Raw genomic sequence first — 7,650 nt, 5'->3', positions numbered from 1 at the left:
ATCGTTTTATATGCAACACATTGAGCTGCTTTGTGACCAAATTTATGGCAAGAAAAGCATTGTCCATTGAAGAAACTTCTGCGGTTATCGAATCTACCAGCCAATTGATTGTAATTTCTATTGTCATCTATTCTTGAACCAAATTGAGAAGATTTTACTTGTGGCTGGTTGTAGCTTTTGTTCACCCTTAAGATGGATTGCCCCTGATAGTTTCTATTTGTAGTTCGTCCCTGCTTTACCTGATGATCTTCATTGTGCTTTTGCTCATTTCTTCTTGTTGCATCAAGATAACTTTTTGAGGTGGATGCTTGAGAAGTTTCTCCATGATAGCCCAAACCTGTCTTGTTTAGTGGAGACCACTGCACATTGATAATCTCATCCAAAGTTTCAGATCCTTTGACAAACTTGAGATTAATAGCTTTTGTTTTCTCAATCTCTTTTCTAAGACCAACAATTTCACCTTCTAATTTTTCAAGATGTTTTTCCTTTTCATCAATTTGAAATTGTAGAGTATCAATGATCATGTTCTTTTCTTCTATACATCTCTTGAGTCTAGTAATTTCATCATAAAGTTTATCCACATTTATAGCATCCATATAATCATCATCTTCAAATGCCATTAACAACTTATATTCATTACCTTGTTCATCTTCATCACTGTTTGATAGACCATCACTATCTTCATGAGTGTAGTAGCTTTTCTTATTTGGATTCTGTTTCTTGTTCCATCTAACAGGTTCCTTTCCTTTATCCTTATAAGGACATTTTGCAGCATAATGACCTACTCTTCCACAAGCAAAGCATTTAAAATGTAACTTACCTCTGAACCTTCCAAAACCCCTTTGAAGATTTCTGACAAAATTTGATTCTTCTTCCTCTTCTTCTGGGACATGGCTCGCTTCATAATAATCTCCTTTGCCTGATGCCTTGAAAGCAGCTTCTCTTCTGTCTGATGGACCTCCCTTTCTCATTTCATAAGCAGTTAGAATTCCATGTAGCTGAGACATAGTAAGAATTCATAAATTTTCCTTTTCTTCTATTGCAGATACTTTAGATTCAAACTTGGGGGACAATGATCTTAGAACCTTTTCAACTACAATAGCCTCTTTTATTTCTTCACCCAAATTTTTCATACAGTTAACAACCTCATCTACCCGAAGAAAATAGTTAGCCACACTTTCATCATTATACATTTTGAGAGTCTCATACTGAATTCTGAGAGTTTGAAGTTTAGCACGCTTTACCTGTTCATCTCCTTCATAGCTCGTGACAATTTTGTCCCATATCTCTTTTGCAGATTTATAGTGCATTACTTTCATGAATTATGATTTAGATATACATCCTAATAGAGTACTGACTGCTTTCGCATTTGTTTCATACTTCTTTTTCTCGGCTGCATCTGTAGGAGTAGCTGAAGGAAAATCGTATCCTGTCTCTACAATGTCCCAAACTTCTATACCAAGAGATTGAAGATAGGCAGTAACTCTTACCTTCCAATAATTGAAGTTTGTCCCATCAAAAACCGGTGGCCTGATTGATGCTTCTCTCTCGTAGTTGCTCATGATGAACGATCTACCTTCAAGCGATCAAGCTTCTCTGAAGGACCTGCTCTGATACCAATTGTTGGAAATAATACTGAGAGGAGGGGTGAATCAGTATTATCTAATTCTTTTAATAAATCTTCTTTATTTGTTCTTTGAATTATTTTTGCATGTCAGTACCATAAAATAATGAGCATGAACAAAAGAAAATAGATAGTCACACCAAAGAACACAAGATGTAAGGTGGAAACCCAATGTGGGTGAAAACCACCTGCTCCAATATGTCTCTATCTTCTTTCAAATTAGAAACTCCTTTTACAATGGTTTTGTACTGGTGCAGTCCTTTACCAGTACGCAGGCTGCAACCTGCAGAGAGCTACAACTCTCTCTCTCGTTTTCCAGTCTCTCCTGGAAGGGAGCTACAACCCCCTACTTCTTTTCTTACAAGGACCACTTTTCATAAATTTTCAAACTGGATCCATAAGCATCAAATAATCATCAAGTATAAGAGAATCACCCAATCAACTGTAGTAACCAGATCAACGATAATAGGACCAAACCCAGAACACAACAATGATAAACAAAGATCTTAAGAGAAGTAAGCACCCTACTCAACTGCTCGCCTGCTTACGTAAGCACCCTGCTCAACTGCTGGCCTGCTTACTGTACTCACCCTGCTCAACTGCTTGCCTACTTACAATACGCACCCTGCTCAACTGCTAGCCTACTTATGTACGCACCCTGCTCAATTGCTAGCTTGCGTACCTCGCTCTGAGTCCATTGAACTGCCTGCGGACCTCCGCACCTGCAACCCTTCTGTGCCTGCGTACCGGCGCACCTGCAACCCTTGTGTGCCTGCATACCGGCGCACCTGAAACCCTTCTGTGCCTGCGTACCGGCGCACCTGCAACCGTTCTCTGCTTGCGTACCGGTGCACCTGAAACCCTTCTGTGCCTGCGTACCGGCGCACCTGAAACCCTTCTGTGCCTGTGTACCGGCGCACCTGAAACGCTTCGTTCCTGCGTATGTACGCACTTTTCTCTCACTATACCTGCGTACCTTCGGGCATAGATGATTTCAAGACTTCAGAAATAACCCAGACAGTCAGATCTACAGATCTGAACATGCGCCGAAGAGATCTCGGTCCATCAGTGGATTCGCCTTCTTTAGATCTAGACCAGATCTAGCCCTCATAAGATATTCAACCAAAAACATGCTCAAGCCAAATGATCTCCTTTGCTTTATATAGGAAAGCTCTTCCTTAAAACATGGATCAATACCACGAGCCGACACCATAATAACACAATACCATCGGCTAAATACCAAGAGTAAAACATAAGAAAACCCCACATGTGAATTTCTTTGCCTTGAAATGTGTGCACTGGGGGTACGCACCTCCTGAATGGGATAACTACGGGTATGTACACACTTTATGTAACACTGACCTGCGTGTACACACCTTATGCAAGGTGTACCTGCGTACCCCTTATTTTCTTCAATATTTGATAGCTGATCATCAATCTCTGCTGCTGACTTGAAGTACTGTGATCTATCACCTGAATGGGTTGCCATCAAGGACAACACTTTAGCCATAATGCCAACAAAAAGCTATCAATAAGGTACAATTAGAAGGATGATTTAAAGGAGGACTAAGAGCTATCACAAAGGGCAGTTAGAGAATTTGTGGATCAACTTGTTCAGATCATAAACAGGCCCAGTGAGTGGACTAGAGTGGCAGATCTCTACTTTGCATTTGTAAATGGAAAATGCAGTTCGATTCGCCACTCCTAAGTTTATGAGAAGAACAACAATAGAAACACAAATAAACTAACTAGATATGATCCCCAGTGGAGTCGCCAATTTTTTGTTGGGAAAAGTATCTATTCAGAATGCCCCTATCCCACTCTAAGGTGTGATAGTGCCTTAGCAACAAACAAGGAAAACTACTTGAGTATTCTTCTTTATGGAATGTAAATGAGGAGAAAGGATGTAACTAACCTGTGTCTTTCGCTAGTTTTTTGATCCAATCGCTCCTCTCTTCAATAGCTCCCAGCTCCCTGCTCCCTTACTGTCCCAGCTTCATCGAATTCCTGCAAGATCACAAGAGAGAGAAACTACACGAAGATATAGATATACATTCATAAAAAGCTCAGGATCAGATTAAGCTAAACATGCAAATATAAAAAAACATCATTGATACACAGCATGTAGGAGAAACTCAAATAATTTTATTGATATGATAAGAAAGTCCAAGAGGAGATACAACCAAGTGAGTCCCGATCCAGCATCTACCTCCCAGCAAAGGAATCCCTTCCTCTCCTCCAACAAAGCATAAATCACCCAATGTACTAATCTCAATCTCAAACCAACAACAATTCTCTGCAAAGTACAAAATTCCAGCCTCTGGATCTCTAGGATGAGGGATCCATATATAGATGTAAGCAGAGAGGATGAGTCAGCTTATGTTTTGACTTATGGCTTCTCTCTGTCAGTTCTTGTTTCCACTTGGAGACTGAGAGCCTCTTACTCATCACTTGTTCGAATTCAGTGAGGCAAGTGTCATTGGAGAAGATTCTGGAAGCTTCCATGGTCTTTCCACCTCGTTGAATGACTCTGCCACTTGTCATTTCCTGCTCAACGCACCTGGGCAGTGCATTCAAGTGCGTTGCAACACACCTAGCCAGTGTATTTGGGTGCTTTGGAACGCATGCAGCTAGTGGAGCTTCTGAATTGATCCTGATTTGACTAGTTCTCAGTGGTTTTTGGTGGAGAACTTCTGGGAGAAGTTGTCATTGGTTGACCTTGTTCCTTTAGGAGCTGTAACAACATCTTTAGGGACTTTGGATCCCTTGGATTATGGACATTCCATGCTTATAGCTGTAAGGCACAAAAATGTCTATAACAGGCTCGTAGCGATACTTACATGCAAATCATTTTTCTGTCTTGGGTATAGGGGCAAAAGACTAATCGAACCATCTAGTAGCTAGTTTCCTCCGAAGTTTCCCTCAGGATAGCTAGAGATCACGAGCGAGTTTTATCAAGTAAAGAAAATGATTAGGGGCATCGAGGGTGTAACGCCCTCTACCTATTCTAAAACTTTAAATAGGTAAGAGGGTGCGACTACTCCATTGAGCCCCACCATGGAATCGAGAGCTCCAAGTGGGCCATTTTTGGTAAGCACAACTAGCGATGCGGGGTGGACCGAAAGTTGAGTTACGTTGTCGAATTGTGTGCTAACCTAGATCGAACAAAGTGTGTTGGTTGATTAAGATAGCAGGACGGTGGTCATGGAAGTCGAAATCTGCTAAGGAGTGTGTAACAACTCACTTGCTGAATCAACTAGTCCCGAAAATGGATGGTACTGAAGCATGCAACCTATACTCGACTGTCGGAGCAATTTCTTGGCTCCAATGAGTAGGAGGACGATGGGGTCATTGAGAAACCTTGGGTGTGAGATTGGGTGGATCGACCCTCGGTGCAGATCTTGGTGGTAGTAGCAAATATTCAAATGAGAACTTCGAAGACTGAAGTGGGGAAAGGTTCCATGTGAGCAACACTTGGACATGGGTTGGTCGATCCTAAGAGATGGGGAAGACTTGTATCAAGGGTGCACTCTCCACGAGAATTGAAGTGGAATCAAGTTAATATTCTTGAACGAGTACGTGGCGGCGGGTAGAAATGTTAGGAAATCCGGAGACGTCGTCGAGGGCCCCGAGAAGAGTTATCTTTACTTTTTAACAGCTTGCCCACCCTGGAATCGATTCACCTAGAAATAGGGTCCAACAACTGGAAGAGCACCGCATGTCTTGTGGTGTCTAGTGCACCCTTGGCTTCCCTTGAAAATCTAGAGGACTGAGTACCATTCATGCCCAGTCATACTCATAACCACATCAGGTCTCCAAGGTGAACAACCTCTGGTCAATAGAACAATGTAGGTAGGGGAAGTCAGCAAAACGGATCCGTAACTTTAGGAAAAGGATTGGCTCTGAGGGCTAGGCCTATGGGTCTGCACCCTAAACTCATGGGCTGTTGGAAGTCTGCCCGAAATGCCCTCACGATGAGGGTAGGTAGTCGCATGTCGATTGGGCTATGGAGTAGAATGCCCCCTGCCGGGGAATTCTCCCTATGCATCGAACAATCGACTCAAAACTAGTACGGACAAGGGGAATCTGACTGTTTAATTAAAACAAAGCATTGCGATGGTCCCTACAGATACTGATGAGATGTGATTTTTTCCCAGTGCTCTGAATGTCAAAGTGAAGAAATTCAACCAAGCAAAGGTAAACGGCGGGAGTAACTATGACTCTCTTAAGGTAGCCAAATGCCTCATCATCTAATTAGTGACATGCATGAATGGATTAATGAGATTCCCACTATCCCTATCTACTATCTAGTGAAACCAAAACCAAGGGAATGGGCTTGGTAGAATCAACAAGGAAAGGAGACCCTGTTGAGCTTGACTCTAGTCTGACTTTGTGAAATGACTTGAGAGGTATTGAATAAGTGGGAGCCATTTTTAGCACAAGTGAAATACCACTACTTTTAACGTTATTTTACTTATTACTGGGGCGGAGACAAGGCAGTGCCCTTGTTTTTGGCCTTAAGGCACGTTTCGGCAGGTCGATCATGGAGGAAGACATTGTCGGGTGGGGAGTTTGGCTAGGGCGGCACATCTGTTAAAAGATAACGCAGGTTTCCTAAGATGAGCTCAACAAGAATAGGAATCTTGTGTAGAACAAAAGGGTAAAAGCTCATTTGATTTTCATTTTCAGAATGAATACAAACCATGAAAGCGTGGCCTATTGATCCTTTAGATTTTTAGAATTTGAAGCTAGAGGTGTCAGAAAATTTACCACAGGGATAACTAGCTTGTGGTAGCCAAGCGTTCATAGTGACATTGCTTTTTGATACTTCAATGTTGGCTCTTCCTATCATTATGAAGCAGAATTCACCAAGTGTTGGATTTTTCACCCACAAATATGAAACGTGAGCTGGGTTTAGACCATCGTGAGATAGGTTAGTTTTACCTTACTGATGAACCACACCGCAATAGTAATTCAACTTAGTACGAGAGGAACCATTGATTCACACAATTGGTCATCGCGCTTGGTTGAAAAGCGCAGCTAGAACCACCGATGGAAACCACCCAAGTCTGGGAAACCTGGGGTTTCCATGTTGCGGCACACCCTAAATTGCCCGATAGTCTATGGAACTTTGGATTTCCATGTCGTGGGGCGACGAAAAGCTGCCAAAGTCTAGGAACTCAGGTTGTTCATCTCGTAGTGTGATGGAAACTACTACCCAAGTCAGTGGACACACAGGTTTTCCATTTCGCGTCACAACAAAAATTTCTACCCAAGTCTGGGAAACGCGGGGTTCCCATGTTTCTCGCATCACAGCTAAAACTATCACTCAAGTTTGGGGAGCTTCAGGTTTCCATTTCATCGCATGACAGGGAACGACCACCCAAGTTTGGAGAGCTTCAAGTTTCCATGTCATTGTGCGATAGGGAACGCCCTAACAAGTCTACCAAAGACGAGGCTTTCCATTCCATGGCATGATGGAAACCACCCAATTATGGGAAACTCGGGGTCTTCCATGTCCCACCATGATAGAAACTCCAACCTCGGTGCAGGGAACCTCTACCATGTATGGGGGGGGACCTGGAGTGTTAGGTATTCAAGTCAAGAGCACCGAGAGAGTCAAAAGACGAAACTGTAGTACAGGCGCATGCATTTGGTTATATGCGATAGAGGTGAGCATTCAGTTATATGCAAAGACTTGGGATGGTATTCCCTTATGCGCGATGGTGATGGGCGCACTCATAGCGGGCGCACCGTGTTGGGCAAGGCGCACGCCCCTTGATACGAGCATGATGGGTGAGTCATCGGTGGAAGGAACCTGGGGAACCCTTGTTGGGTGCCCAGATGAAAGAGGTGACCATGTGCGGATGAGTTTGGACGCGGGCAGGTCTACGACATGCAGCGACGGGTGTAATCGGCTAAGTGTTGGAGCCAACCCATGGGTGCAACGATGCACACAAAGGGACACGGTGGTTCGTTGGAATGGGGTGTGTCAAGGTAATGTGGCAGGTTGGTCAGGCATGCAT

The 7,650-nt window shown here is 43.1% G+C and overlaps 2 pseudogenes; both read left to right on the top strand.

Annotated features, from left to right (window-relative positions):
- The first annotated feature begins 4,371 nt into the window (after positions 1 to 4,371).
- LOC149168392 (25S ribosomal RNA) lies at positions 4,372 to 5,461 on the top strand (annotated as a pseudogene).
- Positions 5,462 to 6,854, top strand: LOC149168391 (25S ribosomal RNA; annotated as a pseudogene).
- Positions 6,855 to 7,650: the final 796 nt, after the last annotated feature.

This window comes from Pinus tabuliformis, chromosome 4_2 (genome assembly GCF_031772625.1).
Source record: "Pinus tabuliformis cultivar Carrire ecotype Pingquan chromosome 4_2, CPIR1, whole genome shotgun sequence".
Taxonomy (NCBI): Eukaryota; Viridiplantae; Streptophyta; class Pinopsida; order Pinales; family Pinaceae; genus Pinus; species Pinus tabuliformis.
This window is presented reverse-complemented; position numbering and strand designations above follow the sequence as displayed.